Source organism: Macaca thibetana, chromosome 12, assembly GCF_024542745.1.
Source record: "Macaca thibetana thibetana isolate TM-01 chromosome 12, ASM2454274v1, whole genome shotgun sequence".
Taxonomy (NCBI): domain Eukaryota; kingdom Metazoa; phylum Chordata; class Mammalia; order Primates; family Cercopithecidae; genus Macaca; species Macaca thibetana.
Window position 1 is genome coordinate 117,910,118 of NC_065589.1, and position 23,081 is coordinate 117,933,198.

Here is a 23,081-nt window from a genome sequence, read left to right on the forward strand (position 1 = left end):
ACTTGAACGTTTGTATCATTAGTCCAATCCTGCAAAAAAATACATTGCCCAAGGCCATAGAAGGGGATTTGGGCAATGGGGTTCAGGGCACCATGGCTGGAATTCCAGCAGAGAATGGTCCTCTGTCCCCCAGTGGCCTCCTGGCAGGGCAGCACCGAAGGCCTGTGGACCTCAGTGTGGGTCAGAAATGAGACTCTGGGTAGAAAGGGGCCTGGGAGCCCCGCACCAGGACAAGAAGAGCTTCTCCCCACTTTCACTCCATCCCCACTGCCCAGGCAGACGCAAGGGCCCTCTCTGAAGCAGGGAGTGCTCTTCAGCGCGCACAGCCAAGCCCAGCTCCACAGGTGCCAGGTCAGGGCGCGTTCTCCACCAGCAGCTGAGCTGTAGCACACGGGGGTGCCCTCCAGGACTGGCGGTCGGCTGGCGGTGCCACAAAGCTGAGCTCCCCCCACCACCTCCTGCATAGGAAGGAGGCAGTACCTCCCAAACACTGCAGGCACAGATGTCAGGGCCACAGCCAGCATGAGAAGGACAGTGCTGCAATCGCACCCTGCCTTGAAGAGTGAGGGTAGCGCTTCACTTGGATGAGATCTGCTTTTGACCGCAGATGTGTGTAGCTGGGCTCTTGCCCCTGTATGTAAATTTTGTAATTTTCTCATTAACTTCTTGCCTCTTCCGATGTGGGGCTGCCTCTTTAGGCCCTGCAGGTCTAAAGAAAAGAGGAAGAGAGGATATGTTCACTGCTGTATTTCTAATACAAAACAGTGCTTGGTGGGTGATTTGAATGAATGAAGTCACAGTCCAAGCTGGCCGTGAAGGATTCGGTTTACGGGTCGGCTCCCAGCTCCCCTGGGTTAAGCACTGCTCTTGCATTCATTAGAGGGAGGGAAAAGGAGTCTCTGAAAAGACAGCCTCTCTTCCCCCCCTTACCAGATCATTGCACTTTACTGTGACTTTGTTTAGCATGGAGCTCTAAACTCAGGAATATTCAATCCCGCCCTCCTTTTTCTAGAAGGTCCAGAGACAAAGGTGACACAATCACGATTGTGCAGCAAATGAGTGAAGCCCTGGGCTTTCTTGTGGGCATTTGGAGGGTCTGAGGGCAGCATGGGCCCCAGCTGCCTGCCAGGATAGGGGCTGGGAAGCTGTGAGCAGGGCGGCCCTGGCCTCACTTGGCTGTAAGGATTGAGAGGGGGAGGCAGCAAGTCGCCGTGAGGAAGGTGAAGTGGGGCCCTCCTGTGGAGACCCCTTCACCCTCCACTCCCACCCCCACCCCTAGCCAATGCCTCCTTCTCTACGTGAGCGTTCGGGGCAGTCACAGTGATCTTTGAGTGCGTCCTGCTGGGTGGACAGGGTCTGCACTGGATGTTGAACTTCCTGTGAGCGATCCTATATCTTACCTCCTCTGAGTCCCCCACCCTCATCCCACATGCCTGGCCCCAGGCAGGGGCTGTGGCATCAATGAATCAATGAATGAATGCGAATGCACGCATGGATTGTCGTTTGTGGAGAATGGGGACAATTCACAGACCGGCATTTACAGATGACTGAGCAGGTGGTCACCGTGGCCCTAGGCACATAACCATGTCCCGTTAATGACAAAGCTTCCACCTCACATCACAACATGTACGGCAATTCAGAAGATCATGTGGCAGCCCATGTTCTTTCAACACAAGAGTCTGTCCCACTGCTTACTGGAAAGATTTCAGACGTGGCTTGTCCATAACTATGTGAATTAGGCCATGAGGCCACAGCAACTGTACCAGGGTATCAGTCAAGCTTAGAGTCTGTCTGGGCCCACAGTACAGAGGGTGGCCTGAATGTGGCTCTGATAAGGCATGGCATCTTCACTGCAGGTGACGAGTCACCCTGCGGCCCTGGTCAAGAGGAAATTCCTCAACCCCACCAAGTCATAGTAGGAGACCTGAAAACAGCCAACATGATCTGCTATAAGGAGTTCCACTTGGCCAGGGTGGAGAAGACAGCCAGAGGATAGCGGGAAAAGCAGGGTTTCTGCCGAGAAGCTTCTACCCTCCCTGTACCCCATCCCTCCACGTCAGCTCCACTGCTGCCCTTGGGCCACAAGGATGGTTGTCAGAGGAGACACAGCCAGGGTCAAATCTAGTCTCTCTGGTTTGAGACGAGCCTGGGGAACATGGTGAAACCACGTCTCCACAAAAATACAAAAATGAGCCAGGTGCAGTGGTGCACCTGTAGTCCTGGTTACTCAGGAGGCTGAGAAGAGAGGATTGCTTGAGCTCAGGGGTCGGAGATCGTGCCACTGCACTCCAGCCTGGGTGATGGACAGAGGCCCTGTCTCGAAAACAAACAAACAAAAAAAACAACAGACAGGTGGGCAAAGAAGATAAGCAGTTGGCAAATAAGCACACAAAAAGATGATCAACATAATGAGTTGTCAGAGATATGCAAATTACAATCACAATGAGATACCACTACACCCCTGTGAGGACACCTGAAATACACACGCAAACCTGACCATACTGAGGGCTGACGAGAATGTGAAACAATTGGCTGTCTCGTACATTACCAGGAGGACCGCAGAAAGGTACAACCACTTTGGAAGATAGCTTGAAAGCTTCTTAAAAAACTAAACAAAACACACCATAGGATCCAGCCATTTCACTTCTAGATATTTGCCCAAGTAAAATGACTTATGTCCACACAAAAACCTGCATGTGAGTATTTACCGCAGCTGTATTCATAATCAACAAAAACTGGGAACAACCCAGAGGCCCTTCAAACGGAGACACAGAAGCAAACCCTGGCACATCCATAGGATGGCATGCTACTCAGCAACAGGAAGAAACTGATGATTCACAAAACAACAAGGATGAATCTTAAATGCATTTTGCTAAGTGAATGAAGCCAGAAAGAAAAGACAACATATTGTATGACTCCATTTATATGACATCCTGCAAAAGATAAAACCAGTGGACTAAAAAGAAAATCAGTGGTTGCCAGAGTCGGGAGAAGGGGCTGACTACAAAGGAGCCTGGCGAGGGAAGTTTGAAGGTGATGGAGCTGTTCTGTTTGATGCGGTGGGGGTTGGATGCATGACTCTAAGTACGTGCTAAAACCTACAGAACTATATGCCACTAAGAGTGAATTTTACACTATGCAAACTAAAAAAAAAACTACAGTGTGGGGGTGGGGGAGCCAAAATGGAATGCAGATGTGACCGGTGAATCACGCTTTATCACAAGTGAGTAACACCGAAGGAGGTGAGGAACGAGGAGGCAACCTCAGTAATGTTGGAAAAGAGTGTTTTGTTTGGCAACTGTAAGGCTAAGTAAAAAAGGACTGTTCACAAACATTGCCTTCTAGTTGGTAAATTTGTTTCTCACAGGGGTACAAATTAGCATTCTGAAACTACTGTACATGTATGCTAGGGTTGAACAAATAAGTAAAACTATTGTAGATATTGGAAGCCAGGTGTCTCATTTCAGAGAAAGAACCTACAAATAATCAAAAGGAAAATGCTATAATGAACCCTGTGATGTTGGATTGGAGAATGAATTCTGTACACAGAGAGAGAGAGACAGACAGACAGACAGACAGAAATAAATGTAAACACATGTGTATATGTGGGTTAGTGTACAAACATGTGTTTCCTAACTCTGTCCACTATGAGGTCCTAGAAGCAATTGCAATGAGCACGTGTAGCACACAGTCCTTGGTTTCTAAATTTAATTCTCCAGTAAAAGGAACCAGGGCTCCTTGAAGAAGTGGTTGACTTCAGGGTTGAGGCAGAAAAAATATAATACTGAAAAAAAAAATAAGAGTGCATATAAAAATAACACAGGAGACAGAAGGGGCTTGAGACCCTCCTGCAGAGGAAAATGGGGTAGAGGTACTCACCCAATTCCTCCTGCTAAGTATAACAAAAAACCCCAGACATAGTATGTAAACCTCCCAAAGTGCTGGGATTAGAGGTGTGAGCCACCGCGCCTGGCCTCTTTCATGAGTATTGAAAGGACTGTTGTTTTAAAATATAGGTGATATTATTACCCAGGTATGGTGAGGCCAGGATGACTCACGGTTCTCAAGAGGACGGCGTGCCATAGGGGGCCACACAGGGAAGCACCAGGGCCAGGCAGGAGGTAGAGGAAGTGAGGGGGAAGCATGGCAGGAATCTTTATCTATATATTTATTTAGAGACAGGGTCTCACTTGGTTGCCCAGGCTGGAGTGTGGTGGTACAATCACAGCTCCTTGCAGCCTCAAACTCCTGGGCTCAAGTGATCCTCCCACCTCTGCCTCCTAGGTAACATAAGAGGATTCTGAAATGTGGAGAGAAGGTGGCAGACTGGCCAGGGACCTCTGGATGACATGGTAGTAAGTCCCATGGTTTTCTTTTTGCCTCATATATCTCAGACTTGGAGAAAAAGAGCCCTCCAACCCAGAAACCCTAACTGGCACAGTCAAAACACAAAACAAAACAAAACAAAACAAAACAAACAAACAAACAAACAAAAAACCCTTGCCAAAGGATCAGGAAAGGGGCAGACTAACAAGACAAACTTGTTTTCTTTTTTCTTCTTTCTTTCTCTCCTTCCTTCCTTCCTTCCTTCCTTCCTTCCTTCCTTCCTTCCTTCCTCTCTCTTTCTTTCTTTCTTTCTCTCCTTTCTTTCTTTCTTTCTTTCTTTCTTTCTTTCTTTCTTTCTTTCTTTCTTTCTTTCTTTCTTTCTTTCTTTCTTTCTTTCTTTCTTTCTTTCTTTTTTTCTTTCTTTTTCTTTCCTTCCTTCCTTTCTTTCTTTCTTTCTTTCTTTCTTTCTTTCTTTCTTTCTTTCTTTTTTCTTTCTTTCTTTCTTTCTTTCTTTCTTTCTTTCTTTCTTTCTTTCTTTCTTTCTTTCTTTCTTTCTTTCTTTCTCTTTTCATCTTTCTTTCTTCTTCTTTTTTTTTTTTTGATGGAGTCTCACTCTGTTGCCCAGGCTGGAGTGCAATGGCACAGTCTCAGCCCCCTGTAACCTCTGCCTCCCAGGTTCAAGCTATTCTCCTGCCTCAGCCTCCCGAGTAGCTGGGACTACAGGTGTCCACCACCACACCCAGCTAACTTTTGTATTTTTAGTAGAGATGGGGTTTCACTATGTTGGCCAGGCTGGTCTCGAACTCTTGACCTCGTGATCTGCCCTGCCTTGGCCTCCCAAAGTCCTGGGATTACGGCCGTGAGCCACCATGCCCGGCCTGTTTTCTATTTTTCTTATTTATTTATTTTACTTGTATTTTAAGTTCAGTGGTACATGCAAAGAATGTGCAGGTTTATTACATAGGTAAATGTTTGTCATGGGGGTTTGTTGTACATATTATTTCATCACCCAGGTATTAAGTCTAGTGTCCATTGGTTGTTTTTCCTGATCCTCTCCCTCCTCCCACCCTCCACCCTCCAAACACACACACCCAGTGTGTGTTGTGCCCCTCTGTGTATCCATGTGTTCTCATCATTTAACTCTCATGTATAAGTGAGAACATGCAATATCTGGTTTAAGATGGAAAAATTTTCGACAGTAACCCCTTACTCCAGCCAAACATCACAGAAGAAAAATGTGGTTCCATCTCCAGCCCTGTAGCAAAGGCCAAGGGGCCTTTAGACTAGCACTCTTGCAAGGCTGTAATAAGGCACCCCAACATTCTCTCTGAGTGGTGTTAGAGAAGGTCTAGTGAGGGCTGGGACTTTCATTCCCACTCATCCATAAAGAGATGCCTCACTTTCTTCCCCTTCCCCACACTGGGGTGATGCCAGAGGATGCCTACTGGAAAATCATGACTTTCACATTCTCTGTGACAATGATGCCACCATCACCTCAGTAGCAGTGAAGACTACATGGGAGACAGAACTCCCACCCCACGACTGGAGGCCAAGTGAGGAACCCGGATTTCTGTCTCCACCTGGTGGTAACAAGGTATTGCCCCCCACTGCCACTGATAGAGTGGTATCAGAGAAAGCCAACTAAAACAAATGATTTAAAAAACGTTCAGGTTTCAATAAAAAATTTCTCATTATACTGAGAACCATGAAGATCTTGGATGAATGAAAAAAGACATTCAATAGATGCCAACACCAAGATGAGAGAGATGTTAGAATAATCTGACAAAGATTTTAAAGCAGCCATGGTAAAAATGCTTCAATAAGCAATTACAAACACAGTTGAAACAAATTTAAAAATGGCAAGCCTCAGCAAAGAAATAAAGCTACAAAAAAGAGCCAAATGGAAAATTTTCAAACTGAAAAAGAGAATAACTGAAATTTTAAAAACTCAGTGGATGAGCTCAACAGTAGAATGGAAGTGGCAGTGGAAAGAATCAGTGAACTCAGTGGTAGAACCTATCTGAATAATGGAGACAAAATGGACTAAAGAAACAAAAAATGCAGCGCCTTGAGGACCTGTGGGACTATATGGAAGTTCTAACACTTTTGTCGTTGGAATTCCAGAAAAAAAAGAGCAAGAGGATGGGGTTGAAAAAATTACTCAAAGAAATAATGGCTAAAAACTGCTCAGGTTTAGCAAAAGACAAGTCTACAGAATCAAGAAGATGACAAAATCCTTATCATAGACAGAATGTGTGTTCCCCAAACTTCATGTGTTGAAACCCTGCCTCCTAACCTGATGGTGTTAGGTGGTAGGGCTTTGGGGAGCTAATTAAGATTAGATGAGGTCATGAGGGCAGCACCACTATGAATGGGATTAGTGTCCTTACAAGTGTTCCACCATAGCTTGCTTTCTCTCTCTGAGAAACATGTGAAGACATAGTGAGGAGACTGCTGTCTATGAGCCAGGAAGCAGGCCCTCAGTAGACACTGAATCTGCTGGTGCCTTGGTCTTGGACTTCTCAGCTTCTGTTACTGTGAGAAACAAATTGTTGTTTAAGCCACCCAGTTGTGGTATCTTGCTATAACATCCTGAGCTACTAAGACAATCTCAGATTGAAAAAAAAAAAAAAAATCAATGCCAATTATAATTAAATTTCTGAAAACTAAAGACAAAAAAAATCTTGAAAGCAGTCAGGGAAAAATGAGACCTTAACTACAGAGGAGAAACAATTTGAATGACAGTAGAATTACCATCAGAAACTATAGCAGCCAGAAGTGGCACAATATATTTTAAGTGCTACAAGAAAAGAACTGTCAATCCATAATTCTATACCCAGTGAAAATATCCTTCATGAGTAAAGGGGAAATCAAGACATTTCCAGATGAAGAAAAACTAACAGAATTTGTCATCAACACATCTACCCTGAAAGAATGGCTAAAGGAATTTCTCTAAACAGAAAGAAAATGATAAAGTAAGGAATCTTGAAACATCAGGAAGGAAGAACATAGTAAACAAAAACATGAGTAAATATAATGAGCTTTCTTTCTCCTCTTGTGTTTTCTAAATTATGCTTGATGATGGAAGCAAAACTATAACATTGTCTGGTATGGTTCTAAATGTATTTATAGGAAAAATTTAAGACATTTAAAAACAGGATGTAAAGGTAAGTAAGGTCTCTATACTTCACTCAAACTGATAAAATGATGATACAAATAGATGGTGATAAGTTATGTATATAAAATGTAATACCTACAGGAACTACTAAAATTGCTCTACAAAAAGATATATACTCAAAAACACTACAAATAAATCAAAACGGAATTCTAAAAAATGTTCCAGTGACCCAGGAACTTTTTTTTCTTTCCAGGAATGATGGTAATAGAAAACACACATCTGAGAAACAGAGTATTAACAGAGAACAAAAATAAAATGATAGAATTAAGTCCAAAATATTATTATATTAAACATGAAAGGTCTAAATACAGCCATTAAAAAGACAGAGATTGGTAGAGTGCATTATAAAACACAACTCAGTTGTGTGTTATAAGCAAGAAACAGGTAAGTTAAAAGTAAAAGAATGCAAAAGGATAAATCATGAAAGCATTTATCATAGGAAAGTAGGAGTGGCTATATTAGTATCAGACAAAGTATTTCAGAGCAAAGAATATTTCCAGACACAGAGAGGGATATTACATAATGATAAAAAGTGCAATCCACCAAAACCACATAGCAATCTTAAACATGCATAGCGCCTGTTATCCCAGCACTTTGGGAGGCCGAGGCAGGTGGATCACGAGGTCAGGAGATCGAGACTAACCTGGCCAACACAGTGAAACTCCGTCTCTACTAAAAAAAAAATACAAAAAATTAGCCAGGCATGGTGGCGGGCACCTGTAGTCCCAGCTACTTGGGAGGCTGAGGCAGGAGAATGGCGTGAACCCAGGAGGCAGAGCTTGCAGTGAGCGGAGATTGCGGCACTGCACTCCAGCCTGGGCAACAGAGCAAGACTCTTGTCTAAAAAAAAGAAATGCATAGCAATGGAGCTGCAAAATAAGTGAAACAAAAACAACTGAAAGAAGAAAAAGACAAATCTACAATTATAGTTGGAGATTTCAACACTCCCTAATGAAACAATGGATAGAACAACTAAGCAAAAAATCAGCAAGAATAACTCAACAACACTATCAACCAATAGGATCCAATTGACATTTATAAAACACACCACCTAAAGGCAGCAAAATACATATTATTTTTTAATGCTCAAGGAATATATGTCAAGATAGATTATACCCCGGACCATAAACCTCAACAAATTTAAAATAATTCAAATCCTACAGAATGTCTCCTCCAGTGGCAATGGAATCAAACTAGAAAGCAATAAAGAATTCATGAGAATATCTCAAGGGGGAGGAAAAGTGCTGGCTCCCCACTGAGCCTTCTCTGACACCACCCAGTGGGGTATTGAGGCTCCTGCATACAGCTTGGGTAGAAATCTAGGCTCCCACTCAGCTATTGATGATGGGTTTAGGGTGGGGCCCCATTTTTTCTTTGTTGTTTGACTAGAGTGGAGTGGTTATTGACTAAAAGTTTTCTGTCTTGCGAGGCTTCTCCTTTGTTTTTCCTTTGGGGCATATGTTAGGGCGTTCTTGCGTTGTTCTAAAGGAATACCTGCAGCTGGATAATTTATAAAGAAAAGAGGTTTAATCAGCTCACAGTTCCGAAGGCTGTGTAGGAAGCATGGCACCGACATCTGCTCACTCCTGAGGAGGCCTCAGGAAGCTTCCAATGATGGCGGGGGAGTAGGAGCAACAGAGAGTGAGGTGACACACACCTTTAAACAACCATATCTCATGAGAATTCACTCACTATCATGAAGACAGCACCAAGGGGATGGTGTTACAGCATTCATGAGATAGATTCGGCCTCCATGACCCAGTCACCTTTTTCCATCAGGCTCCACCTCCAACATTGGAGATTGCAATTCCACGTGAGATTTGGCACGGACACAGATCCAAACTAGATCAGGACTTTTTTCTTTTTTCCACCTGCGTTCTTTGGTGTTTCTGGGTTGCTGACTTGTTTAGCTCCAAGTCTGGAATTTATGAGGCAAAATAAAACCCAGGCAACTCACCACCATCTTGTTTCTTGGGTTCTGTGGTCCCAAAGCCACCTTCTTCTTTTTACCTTTCAGAAGTGAAAGTCTTGGTCTGCTGTATGTTGGCAGTTCTCTAAGCAACACTGAGTTCACTGAAATTCGAGGACTATTGAATTTGCATCCGAGTCCCATGTTCCCTGGGTCAAGGCCTGAGTCTCCCGTGTTTACAACACATGCCCTGAGCAGAGCACAGGCGGTCCTGGTCAGTCCTCACAAAGGTCTCCCAAGCAGCCTCGCCCATGCTCAGTGCTGCACGAAATCAGCAGCTGACTTGCCCACTCCTCGGTCCCCTCCTGATGAGCTTCCCCTTGTTTCCTCAAGCAAAAGCTCAGACTCTCCCCTGAGGCCTCCAGAAGGTGCTTGAAAGCTCTGCATCAAATGTACTGCAGAGAAACCCCTTTCTACTTCTCCCCAAAAAGCCAGCCCCCATCCCTCAGCCGGGGCTAACTCCTGGGCCCCAGCCTTCAGCCCAGCACCACTCCTGTCTTCTGTGTCCTTTTGGTGCCCGTCCACCACCCACCTTTCCTGATAGAGGGAGGATGGGCCAGCCAGGGGGAGGCACAGCACTGCCCAGGCTCAGCCATTCAGCAAGCTCTGCGGAGGGAAGTGACTGCTCCTTGGGTCTTCTCTGTCCCAGGCTTTTAATGAGTACAGCCTCACTGAATCCTCCCAACTCTTCAAAGATAGGACTCTATAGTGCTGATTAACAGAGGAGGAAATGGGGACTCAGGAAGGTTCCGTCACCTGCAAAGGTCACATCGCTGGTGAGTGGCAGGGCTGGGACCAGGAGCCAAGTGGCCTGACTCGAGCCCAGGCTCTTCCACATACGAAACGTCGCAGATGTGCTCTTCCCTTAGAGACCCCAAGCCTCAGCGAGGGTCTGAGTGTCCGTCTAGAGACCATTATCAGACCCCGAGGCACAGCAGGCACAGGCCCCCATCTGACCTAAGCCCTCTTGGTGGTAACCCTCATTCTGGCTCATTTGGGCAGCAGATGCGTACCCAGCAACTTGAAACAGAGAAGCAAGAAGCCAGCTGACATCAGATTTTCTGAGGGGCTTATGGGTTTCTATTTTCCCCTCATTTGAAAAGCCAAGGTGGGTTTACAGTTAGAACCACCCTTTCCTCTACAATACGATTAAGCTGCTTCAGGGAAAAATGGCTCTACTGGTCCTTGGATACCACTTCTGAGAAACAATGGTAGGAGATAATGTAGGTTCAGCAGACCTCCTGTCTCTGGTGCCTGGCTGGCTTTGGATGTGGGCCGAGAACTGGTGTGTTGTTGGTTTCCAGACCAAGCTGGTCCCCGCCGCTCTGGGTGAAGGCTTTAGCTAGGTGGGATTCTTGGGACTTGATTTAGTACATACCCAGTTGTTTGGGTCTTCAGAAAAAAATAAATAAATAAAAAAGAGAGAGAAAAAGAAATATTTCCGGGATTTCGGTTACAGTCCTCATGTTAATGATACTAATGATAATGACAAACCAACTTTCACTGAGGCCCACAGTGTGCCAGGCCACTCTGATATCTGTCTGCTGGTCCCGTGAAGCAGGCACTGTTATTGTCCCACCCATTTTACAGATGTAAAAGTGAAGGTCAGGAGCAACTTCAAAGTAGCCCTGTTTTCATTAAATGCTTCCAAAAACCAGATTCTTGTTTTAGTGTGAACTGTGTGCTCAGGAGAGTAAATGGCACAGACATAAGTGTGGCTAGGAATGCAACAATGAATACGTGTTGAATGAGGGAAGGAGTGAACTTGTTTCTTCTTTGTGATGAGCTTACATCTTTGATGTCATTTAGTTCAACTTTCCACTCAGTGTGAAAATCCTTTCTGTAACATCCCTGGTGGGTGATCATTCACCTTGAATGCCTCCAGAGATGGGGAGCTCATTACCTCCCGAGGCAGCCCTTTCTACCCTTGGGCAGCTTTAATCCTCAGGAAGGACAAAGGTTTATTATTCTGAGCTGAGCTCTGCCTCTCCACACTGGGTAATGATTGGTTCTCATTCTGCTCTTTGCTGTGGTCAAGCTTCTCTCACTGCTGTAGGTTTGTCCTAAAAATCAAAAGAGGCCTGCTCCTTCTCCTCCAGATTTTCCCTTTTGGGGACTGGCGTGAAGGCTGGCCAGAGAGGTGAGAGTCTGAGACCTGGACACAGAGTGGGTATTTGAAGGAAAGGGCTGTGTATGTTCAGCCTAAAGAAGCTAAACTGTCACAGAGGTGAGGGCGTATGATTGGAGCCCTCAGCTATTTTTAAGGCATTGCAGATGCTAACGAACAAATAGCAACAGCAATAATAATAAAAAGTTACTTACTGTGGTGCTGGGTGCTGGGGTGAAATTTTTCCTCGTATCATCTCATTTGAACCCCTCAGCAACCCTCTGGGGTGACTGTCAAACTCCCCACCTTACAGACAAAGGAACTGAACTCCCGGAAGCTCGATGCCCCCGGCTGGGATGCAGACCTCAGGCCGTCTGACTGGAGCCGCCCCATGCCCCCCACACTCCTGCTCTATGGCTGACAGTAGAAGCTGCAGGAAGACCGGCAAGTGTCTGCTTAACTGAAGCTCTTTCTAGAATGATAAACGGTGGGCAGGGAGAACCAGCGGCCTGGCAAGGAGGCGAGTGCCCAGGAGGCAGCGCAGTTGGGAAGGACCCGTGGTGTGGACGGCCTTTGGGGCACATGAATCCAGTTGAATCTGATGAAAATTGAATTGCTGAGGTAGCCTTCACGAGAAGAAAAGGAGGCTGAGGAGTGGCGTGTGTGGCTGTGGGGTGGGGTGGGGGTGGTGTTTGCCACAAGTCTCTGGGCCAGGTGTGTTTCAGCTGCAGCTGGAAACTCCTTCTCCTTTGGTGCCTGCATCTTTAGGTGTCCCCTGGATGCCGGGATTCCCCAAAATGGCAGTCCTCAGGGGGCAGTCTTGGCCTTGTTTCCAGGAGCCAGTTGTCAGAAGCCAGGAACGGGAGAAGGGTCTATGGGCATTTGGGGTAATGGGTCATTTGCTTGGGGACGTCCAGGCCTCCCATCTGTGTCTGCTCATACCCCAGTCCCCTGCCTGGAAGGACTCCTCACCCCACTTTCCAACCAGGGTGCCCCTTGGAGCCCCCTGTCCTTCCTTACTGCAGGAAACCCCCTGGGAGGCAGCTTGTGTGGGCGCCTGGAGAAAGGAAGTGTCAGGGTGCATCGTCGGTGAGGCCTTCCCCGGCTCACGGGGAGCGGCCAGCCTGGTCCTGCCATTGGCAGGGCCCTGACAGCTCCCCCGGGAGCGATGTGTCTGTGGTGGCAGTAGCGAGCAGGAAGGGAATCCCAGAGCATGCAGGACCGAGTCCCTTCCCTGCCAGCTGGCCGGGTCGGCCACCACCCAGACCTCCCGTGCATCCATGCACACTCAGTGGTGGACACTGGGTCTTTCTGGGCTGAAGTGTTTCCTCTCTGTGGCAGGGACCGCAGTGCCCAGCTTGTAGAATTCAGGAGGTGATGCACCTGGCACACAGTTTTGCTCTGTAAATCAGAGTTGATTACTGCCCTAGAGAGCATGGCTAAGGGCATCTATACTGGGTTCATTCAAATCCTGTCTCTATCCCTTCCTAGCCAGGGGTATCTAAGTGCTCTGTGCCTCAGTTGCCTTCTCTGTATAATGGAGATAAAACACTTATTAGCACATGGCCTGGCTCATAGTATGTTTGCAATAAATAGTTACTATGGTCATTGTGATTCCCATGATGCTGGCCCCCAACAACACTGCAGCTTCAGTTGGAGGCTTGGGAAGCTTAATGGGAAAAGGGAAAGAGCAGGAAAAGGGGACATGAAAGCAGTGTGGGGGACTCAAACACCGCGAATATTCATGGAGCCACTGATGTTTGCCAGGCTCTTTTATAAACATGTGATTTAATCTTTCCCAAAACCTGTGCAATGGGCATCCTTCTGTCTCCATTTTCTATTATGTATGGTGAGATGAGCCTCAGGGAAGGCAAGTAACTCACCCAGGGTCACACAGCCCATCACAGCTCAGTCAGGGCCCCAGGAAGGACAATCCCGTGGCTTGGAGTGTTGGGAAATTTGCCTTCATTCAGTCCTGCGAAGCCTCAGAGGAAAGGCTGAGCTTGGTACTGTCCCCCTGTGTCCCTCCAGGTCATAGTGTGGCTGGGGCTTTCGGGCCTTCAGTTTTCTTCCTGCCGAGTGGGTTCAGGAAGAGCAGGCTCTGAGTCACTGGGGCCCCAGCTGGTGATGGGGGCTTAGACACGTGGATGGTCCATTGCTGCCCTCCAGGGATGAGGCTCGTCTCAGGACAGTGCCCTGGCTCCTGTCAAGGTGGCTCTGTGGTTGGTCAGGGTCTACTCTGTCTGGCCACAGCTCTGGGCCTTTTTCCACGCAGCCTGCTTTGAGCTCTCCCTGGACTTCGGGAGCTGCATGAGATTTTTCCACACTTCCGGCTCTGTCGCCAACAAGCTGAACAGTGACTTGGCGTCAGGGTGGCAAAGAGAATAGGTGCCTTACTGGGAATGGGCAGTGGTGGGGGGTCAGGGAGAGGGAAGCTAGAGGGTGGACAGGACCTCCTGGCAGGGGTAAGAACAGCCCCAACTCCCGCCTTCCTGGAACCCTTCCACCGTGGAGTCCCCCAGGCTGAGGAGGCCTCATGGGGGCCATTTCACAGACCAAGAGGCTGAGTCACTTGCCCAAGGTTGGGCCTCTGGTGAGTGAGAGGCTGCAATTGGACTGGTCAGGGTGACCCAGGGCACACGTTCTCACCACCTCACCACAGTGCTCTCTTCCCATGACAGCACCCTGCCCAGAGGATGGTGGCTGGGCCAGGCGCTGCCCCTACTGCCTCACAAGCCTCTCGGAAGTCCGAGATGGACAGGGGTTTAGGTAGTCCCTCCTCCATCCTGTCCTCATGGATGGATGCCTGTGCCCTCCCTAGATTTTCTCACGGTCCAAAGGGGAAGGGCTAACCCCTGGAGAGTATCTTATCTCTTGTTTGATGGATGGTCCAGAGAGGGTGAGTGGCTTGTCTGGGGTCACAGAGCAAACTGGAGTCAGGGCCACCCAAATACAGGAGTCCTGACTCCCAGGCACTCATGTGTTTGTGGGGCGGGGCTTGCACTGTCTTCCCTGCTTCCCAGGAAGATACCTTGTGGGTAGATGTGGGAGGAAACAGGCCGGCCTTGACCAGTCCCATCCACTCAGCTGTTAAATATTCTGGGAATCCATAAAACTGACAGCCCACTGGTGGGGATGGTCGTGGCTCCCAAGTGTTCTCCGCTACCCAGCAGGGATACATGGGGAAGCCTCCAGTGCAGAAATCGTGCTCTGCCAATTCCTGTGTCTCCAGCTATTCCCCATCTGAAGAGTGAGGTGGTTAGACCAGGTCCCTGGTTTTCTTCCAGCCACCCCCTGCTGGAATGCCAGGAGCTCTGTTCTGTGCGGCGGGGGGAAGCTGCCGCTGGCCTCAGCTTCCCCATCTGTGAGATCGGGCTCCGTGCCCGTCTTGTTGGACTCATCAAGAGACCCATGGGGAGGAAGGGGCTTGCAAGGAGAGCAGCTAAGGAAAAGCCGGAATTGTCCAAGCCCTCTGTCCCTCCCTGTATCAGCAGCAGGTGACCTGCCCACCAGCTGGGGCCTCCCATTCCGTTCCATTCCCTTTAAGTAAGCTCTCTCCCTGTGCAAGGGAGCAACCGATCTCAAAGGCCCGGCCCACAAAGGGGCCCCCGACATGGCTGGGAACAATGCGGCCTGTTTACCTGACAGATTGTCCGCTTTCTTTTCATCTCGTAGGAAAAGAACTCCCGCGGGGAGCCGCTAATCCCAGAGTAAACAGATGACCTCGTGGTGCCTTTCTCCCGGAGGTGGGGTTCCTAGTGCAGCACCCCAACTGTGCAAACAGACCCTGGAGGGCTTGATGCGCCTGCGGGGGCGTGGCTGGGGACCTGGGCCTGGGCCAGGAGGGGCCTTTCCCTCTTGCCAGCCCTCTTTTCTTCCTTTGTGATTTCAATTGAATGGGGAGAAGCTCAAAGGCAGGGGCATGAAAGGTCAAAGCCAATTTGCAGGGCCAAGTGTGGGGGAGGAGAGAAGGGCCCAGACCAAGCATTTGTTTTGGAGGCCTGACCTTGACCTGGAAGCAACCCCTCCCTCTCTCGGTTCTTCTGAGGACATTGCCCCGGCAGAGCTGGCTTTGCCTTCTGGTCACCCACCTTACTAGCTGTGTGACAGGGGCCAGCAAACGCTCCTTTCTGAGCCTCATTTTCCTCATCTGGAAAGCAGGGACACAGGGACCTGTCGGGTAGGACTGTTGTAAAATATTGTGGTGTGCTTTCCGTAAGTGGTGGCTATTTATGATTAGGGAGGGAGTGAGGCTGAGTCTTGAAGCTGGAACAAAATGCCAGTGGAGGACAGAGGGTATTCCAGGCTGGAGGGACGGGCAGAGCTGGGACAAAGGCTCTCAGATGGCAATGAACAGTGCCTGTCTGGGAGACTGAATAAAGTAGCCTCTGAAGCAACATATTATTGTGGGGTGGTTATCTCTGGGAGGGAAACAGAACTCCCCCGCTTCCAAGCAGTGTGACCTTGGGCCAACCATCTGACCTCTCGATCCTTCAGTTTCCTCATTTATGAATGAGGATGTGAAATCTTGTATCAAATGACTTTCATGAAGATGAAAAGAACCTGATGTATAGCAGACACTCAAACATTAGCTTTTAGGGCTTTAGAAAGGGCAAGTTCTCCCAGTACTTTGGGAGGCCGAGGCGGGTGGATCGCCTGAGGTCAGGAGATCGAGACCATCCTGGCCAACACGGTGAAACTCCATCTCTACTAAAAACACAAAACATTAGCTGGGCATGGTGGCCCATGCCTGTAATCCCAGCTACTTGGGAGGCTGAGGCAGGAGAATTGCTTAAACCCAGGAGGCGGAGGTTGCAGTCAGCTGGGATCGTGCCGTTGCACTCCCGCTTGGGCAACAGAGTGAGACTCTGTCTCAGAAAAAAGAAAGAAAGAAAGAAAGAAAGAAAGAAAGAAAGAAAGAAAGAAAGAAAGAAAGAAAGAAAGAAAGAAAGAAAGAAAGAAAGAAAGAAAGAAAGAAAGAAAGAAAGAAAGAAAGAAAGAAAGGGTAGATTGCAGGTTCTTTATTCCCTGAACGAAGCTGTGCGAGTCTGGTGGAGTCAAAGACACAGGAGACCCATCATGCCCACTTGGTCACTAGCAGATAGCCCTTTCCCTTGGGCTGCAGGGAGCCGGGGTGGGGGCCTCACAAAGGGTGTAGCCCTGAGCACCCAGCTGGCCCAAGGGCCTGAGCCTGTGACCCTGGGGTCTCCTGGGCTGTATCTTCTGGTCTGTTCCTTGGCTCTCCTGGGCATGCTCCTCTCATGTTAGCGCTCTGGATGTCCTTGATCCCCAGCCCCTATTTGGGGTAGAGAAGGTGAGAAATTCTTAGGGTAAGTTATGCTCCTGCTGGCTTCTTCAGCATCAGACCCCTGATTCAAACACGTGGTGAGTTCCTGGGCCCCTTGGCTTTCCCAAAGGACCAGCAAAGGGGCTTTTAAAGAGAAAGAAGGAAAGGTAAGTAGGGAGCGTAATATTTGATGAGCACCTTAAAGCAAGTTCATGGGTATCAGATAGAAATGTTTGGCTTCACTTAACAGGAATCTCAACTCACTGTGGCTTAAACAAAATTAGGTTTATTTTCCTAACATCATAATTCTGAAAATGAGTGGTTGCTGGTCTTGGTCAGCTGCTGGTGATGCCAAGTACTGGGCTCTTTCCAGCTTTCTGTTCATCGTCCTTAGCATGTGGGCCTCCTCGTTGCCTTGTGGTGGCAAGATGGCAGCCTCGGCTCCATGGGAAAGTAGAGGGTCTCCCAGGAGCCCCTTGTTGGTGTCTCATTGGCCAAAAGTGGGTCACATGGCCACCCCTGGCAGCAAAGGATGCTGGGAATGCAAATACCTGGATGTTCTTCTCCAGTGTCAATGGCAGGGCCAGGCAAGCATGGGTGGGAGGTGTGGGAACTGGAGTGGAGTCATCCAAGCAGCCACCTGCCAGAGAAGATAGTACTGTAGTACTCACAGCCCAGTCTTACATATGGAAAGCTGGTGCCAAGGGCAGAGAAATGCTTACTCAATATGCAGTTTGATTGATCTATTTAGATATTCTGGGCCAACAACCAGAGATCCAGAGATAAAAGTAATTTCCTTGCCTTCCAGAGAGAGAAGGAGAATAATAATAGTAATAATAACAATATACTAGCTAAAGTTCACTGAGTGTGTGCCAAGTGCTGGGCGCTTATTGAACACTTTCAAGATTTTATCTTGCCTCACGCCCACCCAACCCCAAGCGACAAGCACCATTCTAACTGCTGTGGAGGAAACTGAGGCTCCTTGAGGTTCAGTGAGGCCCGAGGCACACAAGCCTGCCCCCGCCTCCCACAGCATGAGGTGGTGGATTTAATAATCCAGGAATGAATCAGGCCATCGGGCAGCCTCCTTGCTAGGGACTGCACTGAGGATTTCTGAAAGTGGGGAGACACGGAAGCACCAATTAGAATTGCCCAGTCAAAGTGGGAAAGGTGCCTTGGGTGAGAAAAGACACCTGGAAGGACATGTTATTAGTGACCTAGTAAAATCTGAGGCATCCCAAGGGTCTATCTACTCACACTGTAACAGGATATTTTGTATTTAAAGGGATTGTTGGAAATAAAGTACTTGTAAAATCAGTGAGTGACATGAATGCAAATAGTTTGAAAATAAATTTCTTCAGTTTACAAAATGCTCAAAGACAGGAAAAGTAAAATATCCTCACATTTGATGCCGGTGATAGTGTGGTGAACTAGACAACATTTGCACACTGCTGGCGGGAGGGTAAATTGGTATAAACCTTTAGAAAAGCAACTTGAAAAGCATTCTTCAAAATGTGCTGATGTCTTGGTTTTACTCCTGGAAATATATCCTGAAGAAATTATAAATAAAATTAGATAGTTATTTCTATGCAAGGCAGATAATTTGTTGAAATATGAATTTATGGGGTTTTCCCTTTGTATTTTTCCTTTCAATGTCCCGTATACGTAGCCAGACTTCTTTCTGTTTCCTAGTCACAGGGGCATTTGCAGATATTTGCCTGAATCTACTTGCAGGCAACATCCTTTCCTGTCCTTTGTGAAAGAAGAAGGCCAAGAAAGAAAACACACACACACAAAAAAAAAAAAAAAAAAAAGGTGAGTGGGAAGGAAAAGGGAAAAAGAAGGTTTCTAGTATCTGGGAAGAGAGCCCAAGTCCCGGAGGCCTGACCTAAGCCCTTTCCATAGCAGTGCCTTGTGATGTGGCATGGTTTTCCAAAAGTTGCTGTCTGTCCAGGGAAGCTGGAGTCAAAACACAGCCACGCTCCAGCATTCTGAGCCCTCAACCTGGCCCCAGTCATGGGGAGTCAAGGAGGGTGCTAGCTGGGAGAACCGGGACCTCTGAGGAACCCTGCCTGGTGCCTAGCAAATTGTGCAAACCCCAGACCCTTTGCTTGGCCTCAGAACCAGGGAGTCCTGAAAGTAACTAAGGTTGTTTTTTCTGGCCAGGCTTCAAGTGTGGGATTTTAAAACTTTGAATGTGACATTTTCACATATCCACATTCATGAGAAAACATATTTCCAAAGACAATTGAGTATAGAGTTATTGTCTTCTTTGATTTTTCAACTAGTAGTTAAGTATTTTCCGTAGGAAGATACTGAAGTCTCCTGCCCTGTGTTCCCCGAACTCCAAGCACGTAACTCAGTCCAACAACCTGGCCGGGAGATTCATTCTCTATATTTAGTGCCTCACTGTGCTTCGAGGTTTTTGGGTCTTGGAGACTTCTCAGAGCATTATCTTGTTTATCTCTGAGTCCCCAGTGCCTTGCACAATGCCTGGCAAACACTATGGGAATGAATGAGGAAATGAACAAGTACGTGAATGAATGAATGAATGAATGAATGAAGAAATGGGTGTCTGGTGTCTGAGATAAAGGGTCTGGTGTGAGATCCGTTCCTGTTGTCTCCACATAGACGCTGCTGGCAGCCCTGAGGGTGTGCACACGGGCCAGGCGGATGGAGTTAACTGCAAACACACTTGGGAAGTGTAAACAGCCCTTCTCCGGGCCAGGCCGACTGGCAGCCTCACGGGCAGCTTGCACAATCCTGTGGGCTGCTATGATACTCATTTTTGGGGCATGGAGTCATCTCTGCCGTGGGCCTCTCCCTCCTTGCCCTGGATTGTCTTGGCAACACAGATGGAACTGTGTGTTGTCAGTGGGAGGAAGTTCAGACCCCCAGCCCCTCCAGGAAGCGCATTCCGATTTAGAGCTGCCCAAGGACCTAAGGAGGCTGGAGCTGAGAGGCAGCTTGGAGATCACCTAGCCCAACCTCTTCATTTTCCAGATGAAGGATCTGAGGCCTAAAGAGGTGGGGACAGTAAGGCCACTGTAAGTGTGTCGATGCTTGCCACAGAGCTGGGTGTCCTGGGATGGCAGCTGGTTTCAGAACCAGCCAAGCAAGGCCTGTAAATCCTGGCACAACAGACTGTCCAGCCATGTGAACTTGGATCAGGGACTTCTTCCTGAGTCTCAGTCCCTTCATCTGCAGGACACTGAGTGCCAGCGTGTTGTGCAGACCTTAGGGAGCGCTGGTGGTAAGATGCCTAGCACAGTGCCTGGCTCAGACTAAGGGCTTCCTTCTTCTGACTCCCTCTCCCCTTTCTTTCCAAACTTCTTGTGCTCACCATTCCTCCATGTCTGGGCATGAAACGCCACTGCTCCCCTCAGAACCTCCACTTCGGGGCCATCCCCTTCCCCTGTTGGCTCTGTGTCATGTGGTTGCCTCTGTATTCATTAGAATCCACTTTCTTTCATGCTATTTCTATCTTCACACAACTGTTGATCTTGCCAAAATCATTCATTCATATTTTTCTTCTTTTCTCCCTTCTTATAGGCCTTCTCAGGCCCCTGCTATCTGACAGGCATCTGCTGGGCAGAGATGCTCATGGCTGGCACCTGCCCCTACAGAGGGTGACTGCTTCTCTGGAGAGGCTGCGTGGGCAGTGACAGCACAGGGGAGGAGAGCCGGATGGCAGGGGCAGTGCTGTGTATCCTCAAAACACTGTGCCATCTCTCTCCCTTCTGTATGCTGTGCTAAGCAGAATGATGTGCCCCCCAAAGGTGTCTTAGTTCAGGCTGCTAGAACAGAACTTTATAGACTGGGTGGCTTTAACAGCAGATATTTATGTCTCACGATTCTGGAGGCTGGAAGTCTGAGGTCAGTGTGCCAGGATGGTTGGGTTCTGGGGAGGGTCTCTTCTGGGCTCACAGATGGCTGTCTTCTTGCTGTGCACACCTGTGGAAGAGAGCAGAGTGAGCCATGGCAAACTCTCCTGCCTCTTCTTCTAAGACTGCTCATCCCATCGTGGGGGCTCCAGCTTCTTGACCTCATCACCTCCCAACGGCCCCATCTCCTAACACCATCACAGTGTGGGGTAGGATGTCAACATTGGAATTTTGGGGTGACACAAACATTCAGTCCATAACAGATAGCCATGTCCTATTCCCCCAAAACTGTGGATGTGACCTCACATGCCAAAAGGGCCTTTGCAGATGTGATGAAGACACGGACCTTGAGAGGGGTGGTTATCCTGGATTACCAGGGTGGGCACGAGGGTCCTTGAGAGAGGTCACAGGGAACAGAAGATGCTATTCTGTGGTTTTGAAAATGGAGGAAAGGGGTGAGCCACAAGCCAAGGAATGTGAGCACCCTTGGAGACTTCCAAAGGAACAAGTCCTACTGATGCCTTGATTTTAGCCCCGGGAAACTCATTTCTGACTTCCAGATACAGAATGCAAACATAGAAGACTACACTTCCCAGTGCCCCTGCAGTTTGGTGGGGTCATGTGACTAATTCTGGCCAATGAAACATGGCACAGGTGACACTTCCCTTTAGCCCGAGGCTTCACCCTCTGCCTTTTCTCTTCCCCTGCCACAGCCACTGAGGACATTCTAGCTGCTCGGGGTGCAAAACGATGGAGCTGCTGGCAGCCCGAATCCCCAAGTGACTGTGTGGAGCAGAGCCTCCACCTGACTGCCAAAAACTACCAGGATCTGGGGTTACTTGTTACAGCAACATAACCCAGGCTCTCCTGACTATGAGTTCTCTGATGAGGCTCTTGCTTCACAGAGGAGGTGACAATTAAGCCTTGAGGAGACACACATGTGCATGTGTGGTTGAGACCTCTGTGGGCACAGGTCTGTATGCACACATATCTTTGTGTAACTCAGGATGTGTGTCCATTTGTGTGTGTATCTATGGGTTATCTCTGGGTCTACCTCTAGTTCTGCGGGGTCTGGCACAAACTAAGGTGTCAGGATATGAGTGGGTGTCTGGTGTTGAGGGGTTGGATAGAGTGAGTAGGCTACAATCGAATATGAGGGGAGGGTGTGATGACAGTGAATAGATGCTTTCGAAATCATGAGAAAGAAAAAGACGTGCGACATACTGGTAGCTCTAAAGGTGAATCCTGAGTCCTGTGCCACTGGGGGCCAGCTTTAGAGCCATTACGTGATTTATTAATCTGTAATTGCTGTGGGAGAGTGGCTCTTTCTGGAGGGGCAAGCGTGAACCACGTTAGTCCCACCACGGGTCGGGTTGGCACGCTGTGTTTATTGCCCACATTACTCACTGTTTTGTTACCTGAAATACATCTAATTCCTATTAATAACGAGCACTGTAGGGCATAAATTTCATCATTAGCATTAAATGACTTTATTGCAGGATACAAAGGAGCTGCCTGTGATGTGTGACGCAACTGCTGGCGCGAGGGCCTCTGGAGAGCGGGCGTGTGTGCACACGAGCACGCACACACATGAGCACTCTTATGTCCCGGTCATTGTGCAATGAGGGTGTGTGTCACAGGCAGACAACTTTTGTTGCACACTTACAGCACCTCCTGAAGCGAATGTTTTGTTTGCTCGGCTTACCGATGGCGTGCTGGAAAGGCCACTGTGCCCCTAATTGGTGTGGTACCCTAGGCCCAAGACAGAAACTTGTTTTCCTGAGAGTCTGCACAGGCCAAGTGCAGGGTAAAGGCCTTCAAAAGTCTTACCCGAAAGAAACCCAGGACCTATCTGTGGGTAACAGTTGCAAGCCTCATTTTACATGGGAGGAAACTGAGACTCCCAGACCCCAGAGGACCTGCCTAAGGGGTGCAGTGGAGCAACTGCTTAAATCCAGCCAGGCCTGGCTCTCTCTGCTCTTCCACGTGAACCTGAACCTTTCTTAGATGCTCTGTCCCTCATTTTCCCAGTCAGTGGGGCTGGCTTATCCTCCCCTCCCTGCCAACCTCACAGGGCACTTTAAGATCAAGCCAGATGAGGTATTGGCAACACGGGAGGCTGCAGGAAGCATGATGCACAGATTACCTGAGCGGGTTTGAACTGCGGTTTGGGAGCTTTATGACTGAGATTACTCATTCTCCTTCCTTTTTTGTTTTGTAACAACTTTGTATCTTTCACTAATGGCCGTGAGAGTCTCCCCTCTGGCCCCTGAGGTTATTACTAAGAACTGATGTCAGAGCCCAGTTGGGGCAAGTGGTCAAGGGGCTTG

General features: G+C 48.2%; 1 pseudogene; it reads right to left on the reverse strand.

The window, feature by feature from the left end:
• Positions 1-14,428: 14,428 nt before the first annotated feature.
• Positions 14,429-15,117, reverse strand: LOC126932405 (uncharacterized; annotated as a pseudogene).
• Positions 15,118-23,081: the final 7,964 nt, after the last annotated feature.